General features: G+C 38.9%; 1 long non-coding RNA gene across 1 annotated transcript; it reads left to right on the top strand.

The window, feature by feature from the left end:
- Window positions 1–3,160: 3,160 nt before the first annotated feature.
- Window positions 3,161–8,833, top strand: LOC127484108 (uncharacterized). The gene is made up of 2 exons (XR_011382678.2): window positions 3,161–3,374; window positions 6,935–8,833. It is a non-coding gene; the product is annotated as an uncharacterized LOC127484108 (long non-coding RNA).
- The last annotated feature ends 11,059 nt before the right edge of the window (window positions 8,834–19,892 follow it).

Raw genomic sequence — 19,892 nt, 5'->3', positions numbered from 1 at the left:
AGCTAAGCACCCAGAAATCAATCTGGGTTTCTCATGTGAGTGGCAGGAAACCAAAAATCTGATCCATCACCCGCTGCCTCCCAAGGTGTACATTAGCAGGAAGCTGAAATATGAAGCAGAGACAGTTCTAAAATCCAGGCCCTCTGATGTGGAATACAGGAACATCCAAGCAGCATCTTTTATTTTTTAAGGTTTATTTATTTACTTGAAACTCAGTTACAGAGACAGAAGAGACAGAAAGATTTGCTGGTTCGTTAGATTGTCACAGTGGCCAAGAAGGAAGCCAGGAGCCAGGGGCTTCATCTAAGTCTACTACATGGATGGCAGAGGCCAAGCACTCAGGCCATCTTCTGCTTTCCTATGCCATTAGCAGGGATCAGAAGTAGAGCAGCTGGGACAGAAGCAGTGCCCTTATGGAATGCTAGCACTGCGGGCTGTGGCTTTACCTACTACTCAACAATACCAACCTCCAAGCTGACTTAATTTTTCCTACTTGATATTTTCTTACTTGTTTATTTCTATTTATTCCCCTCAGACTAACTGCAGAAAAATTAGCTGCAGAGCCAAATGTCAATTTTCCCCTTGGCTGTTATCCTGAATTATAAATCCACAGAAATTTGCTGTTCTCAAAACCCTGCCACCCAGAGCCAGCAGTCAGATTAACTAATCACCTGGAGATTAAAATTAGATTATGGAATGGGTAGTATGGTTCAGAGGTTGAGATATGAGCTTCCTATATCAGAGCGTCTGGTTTGAGTCCTGGCTACTCCACCATTTCCAATCCAGCTTCGTGTAAAGTACCTGGGAGGTAGCAGGTAATATCCAAGTACTTGAGTTTGTTCCACCCATGTGGGAGACTTGTTTGGAGTTCCTGTCTCCTTTCTTCAGTCTGGTCTAGCATTGGCTGTTGTAGGCATTGGGGAGTGAACCAGCGAATGAAAGATATCTTTGTCTGTCTCTTCCTCTTTCTCTGGTGCTCTGCCTTTTAAGTAAGGTAATAAAATACTTTTAAGCCAGCACCATGGCTCACTAGGCTAATCCTCTGCCTTGCGACGCCGGCACACCGGGTTCTAGTCCTGGCTGGGGCGCTGGATTCTGTCCCGGTTGTCCCTCTTCCAGGCCAGCCCTCTGCTGTGGCCAGGGAGTGCAGTGGAGGATGGCCCAAGTACTTGCGCCCTGCACCCCATGGGAGACCAGGAGAAGTACCTGGCTCCTGCCATCAGATCGGCGCGGTGCACCGGCCGCAGCGCGCCAGCTGCTGCAGCCATTGGAGGGTGAACCAGCAGCAAAGGAAGACCTTTCTCTCTGTCTCTCTCACTGTCCACTCTGCCTGTCAAAAAAAATAAAAATAAGAAAAAATAAAACTAGGAAATGTGATCAAGGAAAATAAAAGTAACACAAATAACCAATTTGGAAATACAAATTGAATTGTTTTTCATAGGATTTCTAGTCCTCAACAAGATACCAAGAAGGTTTTCTGAAATATTAGATATAAAATTTTTGAAACAGACCAAAGTTCATGAATTTTTAGAGCCATATTACCAAAACACATATGTAACACAAAATAGGAAATTCCTACATAAACTGAATAAGTTGAATCAACATTTAAAAAAATCAAACCAACAAGAATTTCCATAAACAGAATTTCAGGCACAGAACTGGAAAACATCTGAAAATTTTTCAAGAAGGAAAAAACTTCCAAATTCCTCAGATTTCCACCAAGTGAAAATATTTTGAATTTTTTTGTGAATTTAACACTGCATTGAGGGCACAGAAAAGGACATGAAATAAAATTGAATTTAAGGAACATCTCTTTAGTGAAAAAGATGTAAATAGGCTAGTCAAAATATTATGTTAAACAATATATAAAAAGATGATGATATTTTAATAACAAGCAGGAGATACTAAAAGTTGCAGAGATGGTTAACAATCCAAAATGAATGTCAGTCATCAGTGTGGGTAAACAATATAAGAAAAAATTACACATTTAGATTAAATGTTAAAAAAGGATTTAATAAAATTTAGCAGACAAAACAAGCAGCTTTTAGAGTAGTAAATAATAGCAATTTCATCATTCCAACTAAGATTATTTACTACAGTGAACCCATTAAAAACAGCATAATTAACACAGAGGATTGAAAGCTTTTTCCCTGGGAACAGATCCAGGCAAGCTGCCTGTTCTATTTCTCGTCAACATTGTGGTTGAGGTGTAGTCATGGAAATTAATAAAAAGGAAATTCTAGGTGTAAGAATCAACTTGTAAGCAACAAAACTCAATACATGTAGATAGTAGTATTATGTACAGATAATCCAATACAATTACATAACTGATACAAAATGATATGAAAATTAAGCAATATTACTGGACAGAAGGTTAACTTACGCCATCAGTGGTTTACTATGTAGCCAGCAAGGAACAGATAGAGAAAATTTAAAGACTGGGGTCGGTACCGTGGCATAGTGGGTAAAGCCATTGCGTGCAGCACCGCAATCTTCTATAAGTCCAGTTCGACTTCTAGCTGCTTCACTCCTGATCCAGGTCCCTGCTAATGCACCTGGGAAAGCAGCGGAAGATGGCCTGAGTACTTGGGCCCCTGCACCCAGATGGTTGAAGCACCTGGCTCCCACCTGTGGCCTGGCCGAGACCCTGATACTGTGGCCACTTAGGTAGTGACATCAGAAAATGGAAGATCGCGCTCTCTCTCTCTGCCTCTACCTTCTCTTCTCTGTAACTCTTCCAAATAAATACATCAATCTTAAAGAAAATTTAAAGAGACTAGCAAACACATCCCTGTAAGAGAAATGAAAGATGAAGTAGTCCATGGGATATCTTTAACTACATTCAGACAAACATCTTTACAAACCTTCAGATGAGCTAACAACAGCAAGCCAAGACTGCGGGAAAGGCACGCATTCAGCAAGTATCTTGTAAACTGCAGTTCTCAGGAAGCAAGCTTGGGCTCACAGGATCCAGCAGGACCGCAGACAGCTGAGGGCGCCCAGAAGCTGAGGTGCCCAGAGCAGGGACAGCGCCCCCTGCTGCCGGAGCACCCGGGCCGGAGAACACGGCGGCTTCAGTCTGAGCCCCACCTCCCCTGTTACCAGGCACCGCCCCAAGGAACCGCCCCAGCCTAGGGGATTCTGATTGGCTGCACCTTCTGTGACGTCGCGCGGCCGGCTGCGGCCACTGTCCAATCAGGCACGTCAGGGCGACCCTGCGGAGCCCCGCGGGATCTCTCTTTGTGGCAGCGCTGGGAGGGGTCCCCGGGGCTGCTGCTGAGCGGGCTCAGGTGCCTCAGGGGCTGCGCTGTGTGACCTTCCTGCACCGCAGGAGCCGCCCACGGACCCCAGAATGCCGCGGAAGCGAGGAAATGGTGAGTGTGGGGCCCACCGGGTGGGAGCTGCGCTGGTGGCCAGGACCCTGGCTTCCGCCCGTGCGGACTCAGCCCAGGGACCGCAGCCCCAGGTCTGCCCTGTTTGTGCAGTTAGGGCGGGCCGGTCCTCAGGGAGACTGTGGACTGCACTGTGGGGAGGAGCTGTGGTCTGCGGGTCCTCCTGCCCCTCTCTCTGCCCAGGGTGCCTGATTGCCCTGAGTTTCTAACTGCACGGGGAGTGGAGTCTCAGGTACACCGCCGGGTTCTCTCGGAGTAGCTCTTCCTGGGGCTATATGAAGTTTAGAAGGTAGCTGTTTAGATATAGAGTATGAAACTTTGTAAAATCTGAATAAATGTACAAATCAGGAAAGTATCATATTTATAGTTTTTATCCTGTATTTTCATCAAAGAATATTGCCCATATTTCCCAATCATATTTTTGTTGTTGAGAAAGAAGGACTGGACAAAGAGGAGGTGAGATATGAACTCATAGTCAGAACAAGTTTATTCATAGGAATATACTTGAGAGGGGCACAGTACCAACATGTATACATGTAAACAGGATGATGACGTGGCAGAGATCCTGAATGCTTTCACAGGCTAAGTTTATATAGCACAAGACAGTTGAGGCACTAGGTGGGTCTGAGCTGATTTGTTCAGGGATTTTGCAGGCTAAGTGACTGAAGAGGGGTTGAGCTGGTTTGAGCAAGAATGCAAGGGGCTAGGAAGTCCCTCAGGGGTCTGGATATGCTTTCATTTTTATTTATTTTTATTTATTTTTTTGGACAGGTAGAGTGGACAGAGAGAGAGAGACAGAGAGAAAGGTCTTCCTTTGCCGTTGGTTCACCCTCCAATGGCCGCCGCAGCCGGCGTGCTGCAGCCGGCGCACCGTGCTGATCCGAAGGCAGGAGCCAGGTGCTAAACCTGGTCTCCCATGGGGTGCAGGGCCCAAGCACTTGGGCCATCCTCCACTGCACTCCCTGGCCACAGCAGAGAGTTGGCCTGGCAGAGGGGCAACCGGGACTAGAACCCGGTGTGCCGGCGCTGCAAGGCGGAGGATTAGCCTATTGAGCCACGGCGCAGGCCCTGGATATGCTTTCAGTCATTTAGCAAGGAGCTAAGACCAATGCTTATGTCCTTGCTCCATCATATGTGACTACTGCTATTTTTTTTAACACATTTTATTTACATAAGGTGAACATATTTTATGTATTTCATATATACAGACCAAACAGCATACTGATACTTCCCATTCTACCCTCCCTAACACTCATAGTCCCACCTCCCTCCTCCTACTTTCTTAATCTTTCAAGTTTTCCAATAACATATTTTTGGTTTATTTTATAATCATAAAAATTATTTTTGATTTGAACAAATTTTCCGATTAGACAATGGGAAACAATATAAATTCTGAAATTCTCTATTTTAATACAATTCAATTTGATTAAAGACAAATGTTAATTAAGTGTGGACGACTGACCAGAGTTACAAAACCACAGAGTAAAATTTTTGGGCTAAGCTGATTATTTTATAGAACAGTAAAATTTTTTTTTGTTTGTTTTCTTTTTTTTTAATTTTTTTTTATCTTTTATTTAATGAATATAAATTTCCAAAGTACGACTCATGGGTTACAATGGCTTCCCCCCCCATACCGTCCCTCCCACCCACAACCCTCCCCTTTCCCACTCCCTCTCCCCTTCCATTCACATCAAGATTCATTTTCGATTATCTTAATATACAGAAGATCAGCTTAGTATACCTTAAGTAAGGATTTCAACAGTTTGCTCCCACACAGAAACATAAAGTGAAAAATAATAGATGATTTTTTTTAAATGATGATGAAATCAGATCAGGCCTGTTGTCATGTTTAATCCCAGTGAGAGTCAAGTTGGGAATTGATAATTTCTTTTTTTTTTTTTTTTTTTTTTTACAGAAGATCAGTTTAGTGTACATTAAGTAAAGATTTCAATTGTTTGCACCCCCATAGAAACACAAAGTGAAATATACTGTTTGAGTACTCGTTATAGCATTAAGCCTCAGTGTACAGCACATTAAGGACAGAGATCCTACATGAGGAGTAAGTGCACAGTGACTCCTGTTGTTGACTTTACCAATTGACACTCCTGTTTATGGCATCAGTAATCTCCCTATGCACCAGTCATGAGTTTCCAAGGCTATGGAAGCCCCTTGAGTTCTCCGACTCTTATCTTGTTTAGACACGGTCATAGTCAAAGTGGAGGTAGAACAGTAAAATTTAACATGAACTAAAACTGCCAATGTCGGCTGACAGACATAATTTTTAGTCCCACCTAACATTCTCCCCCCTTCTCAGAGTCTGTGTTAGTAGTCCAAACTTCTCCTAACAGGGGAGAGAGGGTTTTGAACATATTTTTGGATTAAGATCATTCTCTATTTTCACCCAGTCTCCTGATTCCTCTTACTAATCATCTCTGGATGGATCCTGGTTCACTTTGGATACAGATTTATTCGTACTTTTAAGAACATATATTTATGTTTTTTTTTTTCAAGACACCAAATTGAAAGTTGGTATTGAAGTTCTCAATAAGCTAGATTGAAATACTTGTATATTTAATTTAAATTGTTTTATTAGGTAGTAAGAATTGTTTTCGATTTATGTTTCTACTTTTTTAGTATTTCATAAATGAAATTTTAGTGATGTTTTCAAAAATAATCCTTTTATCTTGAAGTTCTATGACTTTATCTTGAAGTTCTATGACTTTTCCATGCACTTTTCCCAATGCTTCTCTCAGCAATCAAAGTATAATGTATAACATTGTATTTGAATTATTCTTTATATTTTAGTTTGTGTTTGAGTTATATTCTGTGTATAGCATCAATAACTTGTCTTATGCCATCTCCAGCACAGGGAACTTGGGCCCATTCTGACTTGTGCTTTCATTTTGAAGTCATCAACTACTTGTTTATTCTGGAAGTTGTCCCTGCAACTTTTCCATTCATAACTTTTCAGAAGCTACTAGGCCCTACTATCATAATGCTCATTTCCAGATGATATATATATATATATATAACATTATATATCATATTAAGTATTATATACATATCATATATTGTATATAATGTATATGTTTTCCTGATTTTCACAGAATTGAAATATTTTGCTAGATTTTTAAAATTCTCCAATTATAATTCTCTATACCATATCTCTATACTAGTATTTTCTCACTCAAATACTGATCCTATAATATAACTCTCTTATTCAAGGGATTTTTCATTGCTGAGTGCATCCCATTTTCCCATTTATTTTCTTTCATTTTATTCCTCTCAGTTGTATATATCCTCAGTATCAAAGTGTGAGTTAATACCAGCCCTACAAGCATGCTGTCATTCTGGCCAGCATTTTCATTATGACATCATGAAATTGCTCAAACTTCAGTAATATACCCTAGTAACGTCCTCCTGTACATGGTCTACAGAACCATGGTTTCTCAGAACTGTGCTGGGACACTGGACAGTTTTGTGATTTCAATATCATGTTTTTCTAATTTCTTTTTTCTTTTTCTTTTTTTTTTTTTTTACAGGTAGAGTGGACAGTGAGAGAGAGAGACAGAGAGAAAGGTCTTCCTTTGCCGTTGGTTCACCTTCCAATGGCCGCCGGGGCCGGAGCACTGCGGCTGGTGCATCGCGCTGATCCGAAGCCAGGAGCCAGGTGCTTTTCCTGGTCTCCCATGCGGGTGCAGGGCCCAAGGACGTCATTCTCCACTGCACACCCAGGCCACAGCAGAGAGCTGGCCTGGAAGAGGGGCAACCGGGACAGAATCCGGCTCCCTGACCAGGACTAGAACCCGGTGTGCCAGCGCCGCAAGGCGGAGGATTAGCCTGTTGAGCTGCAGCGCCGGCCCCAATTTCTTGGTTTTTATAAGATTTCAGTGTAACCACTGGGGTTTGGAATTTTCCACACAGTAAATTGAGACATTTTGGATGTTAGAGTCAAGAGTATTGTATCAAACACTATAAGTTTCCTGATTTAAGTTCCTCCAATTATTCTGTATTCTTTTAAATTGTAAATTTGGGCTATTTTTATGAACATAAATGTACTTGTGATTTCACTTTTTTCTTTTACTACCAAATTGATCATTTCCATTTCCAGCAATCAAAATATAGCATATATCAAGAACTGTACACATTACTATGATTTTTATTCCTATCACTTAGGTTTTTTTCCATTGGCCGTGTAGCTTGTGCCAGTCTCAGCACAAGTTGCCTATGGCCCACTTGGTTTATGTTATCTTTCTAATGTAATCAACTGTTTGTAAATTCTAAGTTTTTTCATAATGTTCGTGCTGAAAATTGCACGGAATCATCTAGCATCAGTGTCATCACTCTCCTTTGCAGGTCATATGTTTATTGTTTTGTGAACTCTGTTGGAACTCTACATTTACCTTTGATTTTGGAAATTTTCAAAAGTCAATTATTTAAATCCGTGTTATTTCTCAATGTATTCTGCCAAGGTACTTGAAATATTCTTGACTTAACTTGTGTTGACATTATTATCTTGGGTAACTTTATATGTGAAGGTCTATTTTCCACATAATTCCTGTATACTGTTTTGTCACTAACATTGCTTCACTTCTCCCAATAGCAAAATGCATGCCATGATAGTCCTGAAAACATTTGCTCATCCTAGCCAGCATTTTCATTTTGAAATCATAAAGTTGTTTACATTTCTCCAAGTTGTGTTGCTCCTTCCCTGTACATTGTTTTGCAAAATTATGTCACCAAAGTGGATACTTTCAGGTATTCATGTTAGTGTAATATCTTTCTATTTTCTTATTTTTTGTGGTACTCAAAATTAAACATTATCTATAAAAATTTCCTCAGTCAAGGTTTTGTATGTTAGCTAAGATATTAAATATTTGGCAGCATGATCTTTTCTTGCTTTAAGCTACTGAAATTTTGTATATTAGATTTAAATGCAACTTTAAGATTTTATTCATTATAACCTTTTTGCATGATTGTGACTCTATTATTGATTCTACCAAATCACTAATTTCTACACCCTGTAATCAAAATTAAATGCCTTAGAATTTATTACTATCACCTAAAAATGTAATTGATAACTTGGATTTTTACAATCATAACACAGAAAAACTATGAATATCATGGTTTGCTTTATCATTGAGTGGTCATCAACCTGCTCTAAATGGTAAAAGTTGTCCTAATGCTATCAGGTTTAGTGGATCTGAGCACATTTTAGGGACAGCAGCTTTATTCTCATCAGCAGGGGGTATATTGTTTATTTTTCTGGATGTTCCTGGAACTGTTAATTAACTTTGATCTTGGAAAGTTTCCAAAGCCCATTTGTCTGTCATTCTGTAATTTTTCAAGTTTATTATGGACTCTTTTCTACCAAATAACAATCTATATATTTGTCTTTTACTTATGGCTCACATTAAAATACTCATTCTTTCTAACAGCAATTTAAGCATGATGTTTTTTAAAGATTTACTTTATTTATTTGAAAGACAGAGTTACAGTGAGAGGTAGAGACAGAGAGAGAGATCTTCCATCCACTGGTTCACTCCCCAGATGGGCACAATGGCCAGAGCTGTGCCGATCTGAAGCCAGGAGCCAGGAGCTTCCTCCAAGTCTCCCACGCAGGTGCAGGGGCCCAAGGACTTGGGCCATCTTCTACTGCTTTCTCAGGCCATAGCAGAGAGCTGGATTGGAAGTGGAGCAGCTGGGACTCGAATCGGCGCCCATATGGAATGCTGGCATTGCAGGCTTCAGCTTTACCCACTACGCCACAGCGCCAACCCCCAGGCCAGGGCTTTAACCCACTGTACCACAGCACTGGCCCCTCTAGCAATATTTTACCCGGCTATGTGCACCAGATTTCTATTTTTTGTCTTGTCTTTCATTTTATTACTTTCAACTGTGTGTATCATCAATATCCATGTGGAAGCCAATCTTAGCACTGTAAACTTATGGTCATTCTTTTGGATATTTACATTATAATGTCATGAATTCACTCAAAATTGTTGAAATTGTCCTAGCAACCTCCATTGTTGTGGTCTTTAAATAACTTTTAGACAGTACACACACATTACTGAGGACACATATTTGATTTACAGTTTCATTCTTTTTAGAGTCTCAAAATTGATCATTCACCTTAAAATTTCCATTCATTTGATTGACAGTGCTGTCTAAGCTTTAAGATTATTAAACTGCATGAGATTTCCTTGTATCTTTTCATATTTTAAACCGTAGTTTTACTACGATTTTAATCTCTATTATACCTCCATGTGCTGCTATTTCTGAATCTACCAAATTTCCCATTGGTACAGCCAGTAGTCAGAATACAATGTATATGGAAAGGCACACATTTTTTATATTTTTCATGTTGCATTTGAATTTATTATAACCATCAGAAAAAAGTCAATAACCTAATTTATGCCAATTCTAGCACCAAAAACTTCAGGAAGACTTGATTTGCTTTATCAATGTTTGGAAGTAAATTTTCTAAAATCTGGAACTTGTCCAAGCAAATTTTAGTTCACAGTATCTGAGTATAATCTTGGGTCAGGTCCATCACTCTCATTAGCAGGGGACTTTTTGTTTTGTTTTGCTTTAGATTTTAAGGACTTTTAGGGAACTTGATATTGTTTCATTTTGGAAATTTAATGTTCTGTTTCATCTTTGAATTAATGGAGCTCACTTTTTTCACTAATCATCTATTCTAGACCATTCCCAGCTCTATGAACTGGTGGCCATGATGATTTAAATTTTCATTGTGAGATCATCATCACCCCCAGCATTCTATAGGTATCCTAGAAACCTATGTACATAGTGTCTTAGTGCTATCCTAGCCAAGGTTAATCATTCTCTCTCCTCAAGGTAATATATGCATACATATATAAATAGATATATGTAAAGTTTTATATAAGAATATATATATGCACTTCTGGATTTTTATAGAACTCTGAGCCATTGTTTCTTCAATTTTGTTGATTATTCAAGTTTTCCACTCTGGGTTTAGATACTGTATATGTCCTGGCAGTTATGTGAATACATGGCAGGATCTTGAAATGATTTTTGATCCTAGAATTATATTTTTTTAAATTTAATTTTAAAAACAGGTAGGGAGACCCAGAGGGACAGACAGTGTGAGTCACAGTCTAGTGCTTCACTCCACAATCTCATAATGAGGGACTGGACTATTAGGGAACTCTAAACTACATTTTCCTGATAAATAATATATATGTATATAGGTAATATATACTAGTATATGTTTATGTATATATAAATTTTGAAGGTGTAGCTCTAGATACAAACATCTACTTTAAAGTTTTCTGGTTATTTGAATGATCTTTGGTCTATTTCTGTTCCTTAAGTTGCTCTTATTTTCTTTTTAATGTAGAAGCAATGGATTAAAAATTCACAAAAATCTCTATATGTCCTTGTCACATTATTATTCTCATTATCAAGTAGCTGAATTATATTCACAGTAAGGAAAGTGTAATTTTTATTGTAACTGGTACAATTTAAAAAAATTTTTTTTCAGTTTATTCTTTTTTCTTTTTTATTTGAGTGTTACGGAGAGAGAGGGACAAGATTAAGATTTTCTGGGGCTGGCACTGTGGCAGAGTGGATAAAGCCACCTCATGCAGTGCCGGCATCCCATATGGGCGCTGGTTTGAGTCCCAGCTGCACCATTTCTGATCCAGCTCTCTGCTATGTCCTGGGAAAGCAGTGGGAGATGCCCCAAGTCCTTGGGCCCCTTCAACTGCATGGGAGACCTGGAGGAAGCTCCTAGCTCCTGGCTTTGGATCAGCACAGCTCCAGACATTGTGGCCAACTGGGGAGTGAAGCAGCAGATGAAGGACCTTTCTCTCTCTCTGCCTCTCCTTCCTTCTCTGTGTGACTCTGACTTACAAAATAAATAATCTTTAAAAATATTTTTTTTCTAACTGCTGGTTCACTCCTCCAATGGCCACAATAGTTGGCGCTAGGGCAGGCCAAAGCCAGGAGCCAGGTGCTTTTGCAGGGTCTTGATCATGGGTTGCAAAGGCACAAGTACTTGTGACATATTTCAACTGCTTTCCCAGGCTATTAATAAGGAGCTGGATTGGAACTGGAGCAGCTGGGTCATGAACCAGCACCATATGGGATGCTGGTGTCAGAGGAGGCAGTACAATTCACTATGACAAAATGCCATTCCCTTTGAATTTTTTTTAAAGATTTATTTTTATATACTTGAAAGACAGAGTTACAGAGAGTGGTAGAGACAGAGAAGAGAGGTCTTCCATCCACTGGTTCACTCCCCAGATGGCTGCAGCAGCCCGAGTTGCGCGGATCCAAAGCCAGGAGCCAGGAGCTTCTTCTGGGTCTCCCATGTGGGCACAGGGGCCCAAAGACTTGGGCCATCTTCTACTGCTTTTCCAGGCCATAGTGGAGAGCTGGATCAGAAGAGGAGCAGCCAGGACCCGAAACGTGCCCATTTGGGATGCCAGTGCTTCAGGCCGGGGCTTTAACCTGCTGCGCCACAGCACCAGCCCCCCTCTTTGAATTTATTCTTATCACCTGTGTATATGATCAATAACCTAATGGAAGGCCAGCCTATGACTAAACCTATCAGTGTGTTGCTTGACTTTTACATTGGAAGGTCTTCAACATACTCAAAATTGTGAGAATTTTCTTGGCCACTTTTATCTATACAGTTCATCAAAAGGATTTTTGGTCCATAATATCATTCTCTTGTTCCAGGTGATATAGTTTTAACTTTTCTGGTGGTTTATGAGTAAATAAACTTTTGATAATTCATATTTTTAAGTGTAGCTATAGATGTGAGTAGCTTTCGTTAAGGTTTTTCTGCTAAATGGCTCGATATTTTCTTTACTTACTATTGTTGATCTTTTCTTTCACTTATCAAGTATAGTGCACACTAAGGCACATTGGTTCACACAGTTCTTTGTATATATTTGTCATGCTGTTGTTGCCCCTACTGCTACTTACAGAAATCAGAATATAGGTTAAATTCTAACTTGTGTATTTATTTTGTTTTTTATTTTGTATTGATTTTATTCTGTGATTTATTTTATTGTATTTTTATTTTTTTATTCTGTATTTTATTTTTTATCTTGAATAAATGTGTCTGTGTATACATAATGATGTAGTGTAAACCAATCCTTGTACAGAGAACTATAGCCTATCGTGGTTAACTTTTTCATTGTGGCTTCATCAATTTATTTAAATTAAGTTTTCTTTTTCACTTTCCTTGATTTATCTTCTTGATTTTAAAAATATTATGATAGTAAAATAATACACGGGGCATTGTTCACCAAATTCCTTTATGTCTGTTAATCACTCTATTACTTAATCCTATATTGCCACTTCCTCCTATTAACAATTATTAAAATAAAATTTATGTTATAAAATATATATTGTTTTAGTTGATGATGCATTTTAATTCAATCGTGTGACCTGTTAATGTCATCAATATTCTATTATATGCCAGTGCTACTACTATTAAATTTAGGCCTTCTTGGGTGGCATTTTTTTGGTGATATCAACTTGATGGAAATCATCTAAATTCTCTTTGCGGCTATTTTATGTCCCCAAATTCTCAGAGCTATATTAACCCATTCAGTCATTCTTAATTCTCAGTTGTTATGCTATTGAGCTTTTCTGGAATTCTAGAGGACCATAAATTAAACTTTAATTTTGAAGTTCTAGAGTGTAGCTATAGATTTAAGTATCTTTTCCTCAGGCTATCTTGGTAATTACCAAGATATTTGCTTCATTTCCATCATTTCCTTTATTTTACATTTTAAATGCAAGTTAATGTACTATTTTTCAAAAAATACCTTTGTATGTGCTTATCACTTTATTATTTATTTTTATCTTTTTGAAAAGGACCTATTTATTTATTTTTAAAGGCAGAGCTAGAGAGAGAGAAGAGAGAGAAAGAAAGAGAGAGAGGTATATCCTTCCTCAGTTGGTTCACTTCTCAAATGGCTGCAACGCTGCAATGACTGGGGCTGGGCCATGCCGCAGCCAGGAACCAGGAGCTTCCTATTCTCCAACCTGAGCGACAGGGGACCAAGCACTTGGACCATACTCAACTGCTTTTGCAGGCACATTAACAGGGAGATGGATTGGAAGAAGACCATCAGGACTCTACCCAGTGCCCACATGGGATGCTGGCATTAGGATTCTTCTGTAAAGTGGCATTTTCTTTTCCTGATTTAAGTTCCTATAATATGTAATAGTTTTTAAAAGATAATTTTACACTGTTTTCACTAAATCTCTTTATATTTGTTTGGTAATTTGTAATTATCCCTACCAAATTATGCAGTTCCAAAGTGTTCATAATTTACAGTGATATGAACATCACTTTCTAGTTTGATTTTATTACTGTCATTACTATATCAGTAACTTAGTATAAGCAAATAGCTATATTGTTGGTTACTATCTGTATTAAAAGTTTATCAACTCAATGAAATCATGTTGACTTTCTGGCCATTTTAATGGCATTGTTTTTCAGAACTATGTATGCATAGTGTACTCTGTCACCTACTCAAGTTGAATTTCTTTTGCTATTTCTGCATTGATAAGATTCAATTTAATGATGGTTTTGAAACATCCCACAGTGTCATTCTAGACAATTTCATCTTTGGTTTTGGTTTTCTATTAACTTAAAGAGTTAAGTTTGCTTGATTTCAAATGCTGGAATTTTATATTTATTCTATATTTTTAATTTTAAAAATGTACATATAGAGAACATATTTTATTTATTTCACACAGTTTTTTAAAAGCTTTTATTTAATTAATGCAAATTTCATAGGTACAACTTTAGAAATATAATGGTTCTTTCTCCCATACTCACCCTCCCAACCCCACTCCTGCCCCACCTTCTACTCCCTCTCCCATCCAATTCTTCGTTAAGTTTCATTTTCCACTTTAACTTTACATACAGAAGACCAACTCTATACTAAGTAAAGATTTGAACAGTTTATACTCACACTCACACACCATGTTTAAAGTACTGTTTGTGAACAAGTTTTGCAGTTAATTCTCATAGTACAACTCATTAAAGACAGAGGTCCTGTGTGGGGGGTAAGTGCACAATGAATTCGGTTGTTAATTTACCAATTAGCACTCTTATTTATGACTTCAGTGATCACCCCAGGCTCTGGCCATGAGTTGCCAAGGCTATGGAAGCCTTTTATATTTCACACAGTTTTAAGAACGTAATGATTGGCTGGCGCTTCAGCTCACTAGGCTAATCCTCCGCCTGCGGCGCTGGCACACCAGGTTCTAGTCCCAGTTGGGGTGCCGGTTCTGTCCCTGTTGCTCCTCTTCCAATTCAGCTCTCTGCTGTGGCCCAGGGCGGGCAGTGAAGGATGGCCCAGGTCCTTGGGCCCTGCATCCGCATGGGAGACCAGGAGGAAGCACCTGGCTCCTGGCTTCGGATCAGCACAGTGCCCCGGCCATGGGGGACACTTGGGAGGTGAACCAATGGAAAAAGGAAGATCTTTCTCTCTCTCTCTCTCTCTCTCTCACTAACTCTGCCTGTCAAAAAAAAAAAAAAAAGTAATGGTACTTGCCACCCTATCTTTACTCCCACACTCCTACCCTCCCTCCTCCTCTTTTTCCTATGTTCTAACTTTTATGACATATTTTCAGTTGACTTTATTAATTTTTTCAATTGATGAGCTTAACCTTTTACTAAATACAGAATTCAAAAAGTAAAAAGAAAAGCCATTGTTCCTCAGGAGCATAGATAAAAGCTATAAGCAATAATCAAATTTCAAAATGTCAATTTCACACACATACATCACACTTTTTGTATTCTGTATATTAGTTACCACAAATCAGGTAAAATGTATTTGTCTTTTGGGGGCTGGCTTATATCACTTAGCATTACAGTCTCTGGTTGCATCCATTTTGTGGCAAAAGACAGGATTTTTAAAGTCTTTTTATGTCCAAGTAATATTCTATCATGTACATATACCACAATTTCTTTATCCAGTCATCAGTTTGTAGACATCTAGGTTGACTCAATATATCATTTATTGGGCCGGCACCAAGGCTCACTTGGCTAATCCTCCGCCTGCGGCGCCAGCACCATGGGTTCTAGTCCCAGTTGGGGCACCAGATTCTGTCCCGGTTGCCCCTCTTCCAGTCCAGCTCTCTGCTGTGGCCTCGGAGGGAAGTGGAGGATGGCCCAAGTGCTTGGGCCCTGCACCCGCATAGCAGACCAGGAGGAACCACCTGGCTCCTGGCTTCGGATTGGCGCATTGTCGGCTGTAGTGGCCATTTGGGGGGTGAACCAATGGAAGGAAGACCTTTCTCTCTGTCTCTCTCTCTCTCACTGTCTAACTGCCTGTCAAAAAAAAAAAATCATTTATTGTGAGTTGACCGGCTGTAAACAGTGGGATACAGATAACTCTTTTGTATGCTAATTTAATTTCCTTTCCCAAGAGTGGAATGGCTAAGTCATATGGTAGAACTATTTTCAAATTTCTGAGGCATCTCCATACTGTCTTCCATAATGGTTGTTCTAGTTTACAGCCCCATCAACAGTGTATCAGGTAGCTTTCCCCCCATGTCCTCACCAGCATTTATTTATTTATTTATTTATTTATTTTTGATTTTTAGATGATAGCCATTCTAACTGGGGCAACGTAAAACCAGTTCCTTGTGGATTTTATTTGCATTTTTCTTCCGGAGCAACTTTTCATGTATCTGTTGGCCATTTGTATTTTACCCTTTAAAATGCCTGTTCATATTCTTAGCCCATTTCCTTTTTCTTTTTTTTTTTTTCATGCAGAGTTAGTGAGAGAGAGAGACAGAGAGAAAGGTCTTCCTTTTTCCATTGGTTCACCCCCAAGTGGCCGCTACGGCCAGCGTGTTGCAGCCAGAGCACTGTGCCGATCCGAAGCCAGGAGCCAGGTGCTTCCTCCTGGTCTCCCCTGTGGGTGCAGGGCCCAAGTCATGGGCCACAGCAGAGAGTTGGACTGGAAGAGGAGCAACCGGGACAGAATCCGGCGCCCCAACCGGGACTAGAATCTGGGGTGCCGGTGCCACAGGCAGCGGATTAGCCTAGTGAGCCGTGGCACCGGCTAGCCCAATTCTTAACTGGATTGTCTTGTTGCTGAGGTTCTTGAGTGCCTTACATATCCTGGATATTAATCCCTTTTAAGATGAATAGTTTGCAAATATTTTCTCCCATTGTGTTGGTTCTCTCCTCACTTTGTTCAGTGTTTCTTTGATGTGAAGATGCTTCTTAGCTTAATATAGTTCTATTGTCTGTTCTTGCCTGTATTATCAATGACTTTCAAAGTCTATCTTTTCCTCTAGTAATTTGATGATTTCAGGCCTTAGGTTTAGATCCCTGATCCATTATGAGTTAACTTTGTATAGAGTTAGTGAGTAGGGATATTGTTTCACACTTTTCCATTTAGAGATTCAGTTTTCCCAACACCATTTATTGAAGAGATTGTCCTTTCTCCAGGGAGTAATTTTATCTCATATGTCAAAAATTAGTTGGTTGTAGATGTTTGGATTATTTTGTAGGGTTTTTGATGCACTGGCCCACATGTCTATTTCTGTGCCAATACCAATCTGTTTTTATTATAACTGCTCTGTAATATGTCTTGAAATTTGATGTTGTTATGACTCCAGCTTTATTTTTATTGTTTATGATTGTTTTAGTTATTCAAGGTCTCTTGTGATTCCATATGAATTTTATAGTCTTTCCAGATCTGAGATGAATATATTTGATATTTTGATTCAGATCACATTAAATCTATGTATTGCTTTTGGTAGGATGGACATTTTTATCATAGTAATTATTCCAAGTCATGTACATTGGAGATTTTTTGAATGTTTTTGTCTTCTTCTATTTTCTTCCTTAATGTTCTGTGATTTTCTTTGTAGAGATCTTTCATGTCCCTGTTTTTATTTATCCCAAGTTATTTACATTTTTATAACTATTGTGAATTAGACTGACTACAAATTCAGTCTCAGTGCTGGCAATTTTGTGTATATAAATGCAGTTGCTTCTTTTGCATATATTTTATATTTTGTAAGTTTGCTAAACTCTCTTATGAGTTCCACTAATCTCTTAGTGGAGTCTTGTGGTTCCTCTATGTATAGGATTATATCATCCTCAAACAGGGATAATTTGACTTCCTTTTTTCCCCACTTGCATCCCTTTGATTTCTTTTTCTTTACTAATGCCTCTTGCTAAAACTTCCAAGACTATATTGAATAATAATGGTGATATTAGGCATCCTTATATGGTTCTGGAGCTTAGTGGGACTGCTTCCAGCTTTTCTGCATCAATATGATGCTGACTGTAGGCTTGTCATATATTGCCTTGATTGTGTTGAGGAATATTCCTTCTATACTCATTTTGGTTAAGATTTTTATCATAAAACTGTGCTGTATTTTATCAAATGATTTCTCTGCATCAACTGATATATTATTTTTATTCTTCAGTTTGTTGCTGTGATGTATCATGTTTATTGATTTGCTTATGTTGAACCATCCCTGCATAACAGGGATAAATCCTGCTCGGTCCAGGTGGATGATCTTTTTGATGTGTTGTTGGATTCAACTAGCTAGCATTTATTGAAGATTCAGTTATTGGTCTATAACTCTTGTTGTATGTTTTTTCTCGTTTTGAAATAAAGATGATGCTGGCCTCATTGAAGGAGTTTGGGAGAGGATTCCCTCCCTTTCAACTGTTTTGAAAAGTGTGAGAAAAATTAGAAGTAGTTCTTGAAGAGTTTGGTAGAATTCAGTAGTGAAGCCTTCCGGTCCTGGTGTTTTTTCTGTTGGGAGGGTCTCCATGACTTCTTCAATCTCCATCTTGGGCATTGGTCTGTTTGGATTTTCTGTGTCTTTGTACCTCAATTTTGTGTGTGTCCAGAAATATATGCATTTCCTTTAGATTTTCCAATTTATTGGCATATAGCTATTTGAAGTTTCCTGATTTTCCTTTTTGTTTCTGTAGTGTCACTCATAAGATTGCTTTTTTTTATCTTTGATTTTGTTAATTCAGATCTTCCCCCTTTTTTGGTTAGTTGGACTTCTGGCTTACAATTTAATTTTCTCCAAAAATAACTCTTTAGTTCATTGATCTTTTGTATCATTTTTAAATTTATCTAACTTTTATTATTTCTTTCCTCCAACTATTTTTTAATTTGGTTGATTCCTATTTTTCTGGGCCCCTGAGATATGCGATGCATTTTTAGAACATTCATTTTATGCCTAGAATCCTTTAAATGAGGTTTTAGATAAGACATTCCTATTAAGAGACTTGGGCAAATATAATCAGTCATCTCATACAGATAATATACACTATGATAAGAATAGTAATGGTAACATGGAGATAAAATTATTTGAAAAGAACTATTTCAGGCTTTGTTGCAGGCAGGAGTTAATAAAATGATGCATTGCTAACTAAGGACTTAAGGAAGTGTATGAGGAGCTAAGGAAAAGAGTACAAATGAAAAGGTCATGTTGGAGCTGATGGTTCCCCTCCTTCCCCTGGCCTGTATTCAAGCTTGGGATATTTAAAAGGAACCAGGACAATGTTCCAGCCCTGGTGCTGCTACAAATCAAATAAGTCAGTAAAAACTCTTACAGCCATAGATTAATTTGACTGCATATTGGAAAAATGGGTCCACCACAATAGCTAGAGCCTTAATTGACACTGGGGTGGAGGCCTTCCTAATTTATGGAAACCCTAATAGCTTCAAAAAGGGATGCTTATTGCTATTACTGGAATTAGAGGAAATGGAAAATAAAATTTACAATGAAAACAGGAAAATTACCTTGGAAAGAATATTTTGTAGTGTTTGTGCCTATCATAAAATATATAATTGGAATAAATATTCCTCAAGGTATGGCCTTGAATTAACTTGAAAAATATCAACTTGCTAAAAAATAGTTACTAAAACAGTTTTAGTAAGTAAAATCCCTATGCTGCTGGTGAGATTACCACAGCTAAGGTGGTTGCTTTGAAAACAATATTGCATTTCTGGAAGAAATCACTGATATTATTAAAGAATATACATAAAATAGAGGTAAACTAGATAAACATGGAATTGCACCATTACATGAAAGAATAGCTAATGAAGGATCCTCTCCAATGTGTAAAACACCTTCCACCTTGCAAACAACAACAACAACAACAACAACAACAACAACAAACCTCTCTCCTCTCTGTTGAAATGCAAGATACAGTAAGTTAACCAAGGAGGCAGTTCACTAGGCTAATCCTCTGCCTGCAGCACCGGCATCCCAGGTTCTAGCCCTGGTCGGGTGCCAGATTCTGTCCTGGTTGCTCCGCTTCCAGTCCAGCTCTCTGCTGTGGCCCGGGAAGGCAGTGGAGGATGGCCCAAGTGCTTGGGCCCTGCACCCGCATGGGAGACCAGGAAGAAGTACCTGGCTCCTGGCTTCAGATCCGTGAAGTGCGCTGGCCGTCGCGGCCATTTGGGGTGGGGTGGTGAACCAACAGAAGGA

The sequence above is a fragment of the Oryctolagus cuniculus genome, chromosome 15 (assembly GCF_051225735.1).
Source record: "Oryctolagus cuniculus isolate XC-2025 breed Fujian yellow rabbit chromosome 15, ASM5122573v1, whole genome shotgun sequence".
NCBI lineage: Eukaryota > Metazoa > Chordata > Mammalia > Lagomorpha > Leporidae > Oryctolagus > Oryctolagus cuniculus.
The sequence above is the reverse complement of the archived record's forward strand: the minus strand, read 5'-3'. Positions and strand labels throughout refer to the sequence as shown.